Source organism: Aphanomyces invadans (genome assembly GCF_000520115.1).
Source record: "Aphanomyces invadans strain NJM9701 unplaced genomic scaffold supercont1.28, whole genome shotgun sequence".
Lineage (NCBI taxonomy): Eukaryota > Oomycota > Saprolegniomycetes > Saprolegniales > Verrucalvaceae > Aphanomyces > Aphanomyces invadans.
Window position 1 is genome coordinate 383,935 of NW_008580173.1, and position 1,537 is coordinate 385,471.

Genomic DNA, 1,537 nt, shown 5'->3' on the forward strand with positions numbered 1-1,537 from the left:
TGACTGAGAAATGCATCCGTGCACCATTCGGCATCCACAGTATATTTTGCGGCAGCATTGGGACCACACAAACAAAGAGCAGTGAGAGCATCGTGCAACGGTCTTTCAATATCAATATAGGTATCGATTTGCTTGCGTTGGCCTTTCCAGCTTGCACGCATTTCCATGTTGTCTTTGGGAACGCTGTTTAGGGAGCAATAGTCGTGCTTCCTTTGCGAATACTGTGTGTACCAAGATGACCATCGACTAATTTGGTGAACTGCTCGTGGTCGAAGGTGGCTTTGAGAATCGACCTGGCAAATCTGTCGCCATTTTCACCGTAACCAAACAAAAATGAATTGGTACAACTTTGCTGGTCCCCACGCAACTACAAATAGACAGCCAAATTCAGCAGAACACACAGCCGATCATCCATTGAGGCCAACACAATCTGAGTGCGGCGCTTGTCGCTCCGCCGCGATATTCTTCGACCATCGGAGCTGGCAAATGAGAGTGAATGCATGGTGTTGGTTGATTGATATGTTGTTGTGCTGAACTTTCATCATGTCGTCGATGCGGCCGATAAGATATCATCGCAGAGCAAAAATGGCTCCCATCCGATAGCGATCGTTTGCATGAACTTCTCATTCGTTCGAATAATCGTCAGCAAGCTCATGAACTCACGAAAGTCGATCGCCCGCACTGACCGAGACTCAACCTCTTGATGACGCACTTCAAACTTCATGACGCGCTTAATTAATGTGTTCACTGCTGAAGATCGAGTTGGGTTTCCTTCAAGTCGAATGTCGTCCCAAGGTAGATGCTGACGCGGCATGAATGAGCTGAGCAACTTTTTAGACGCTTTTAGTGTGTTTGAGAGAGCTTGTGTTGGTTTGCTGTCTGATGAGGGGGTCTCGGTCCCGAATGTTTTGAGATTGAAATAGCGATACACATCGTCGCGTAACATTGACAAGACTGTGGCTGCTGAAGGCAGGGTCTGAGAGTTCTTCCTCACGTCCGAGGAATGCCATTAATCGCCGAAACTCGGCGGCGTACTGTTTACTCATCGCGGCTTCGGCCAAGTTGTATTTGGGATGTAAAATGAAGGTTACATGTATGCTGGGTGTGATTACAACCACCCGTACAACTTGGGTACAGGGAATATCACGGCTTCATATCACAATGTCTGGAATTTTTATGGCTGGTCCACCAATCGTCATCCGAGATTCTGAAGCCAAGGCACACCATTCGACGAAAGTCTCGAATGTACAACTTGGGTTGTATTTTGCTGATAACACATGGATTGCTGGTTTGGCCACTTTGAACGGGCAGTACAGTGTAGCAGCGTAGAGCGCACATACTTATTTTGCGGAAAATTTTCCACGTTTCTAGTATTACTTCTATATTAGTTTAGATATTTTTGTCCTAGCACCACACCGCAAACTCTCTCTATTAGGACGAAGTGCATGGTCAGATCAAGCAGGTTTTTGTAGGGCGACTTTGGGCGGGCAGTGTGGATCTCGATGGCGAAAACGGCAGTCGGATCAAAGACGCCGCT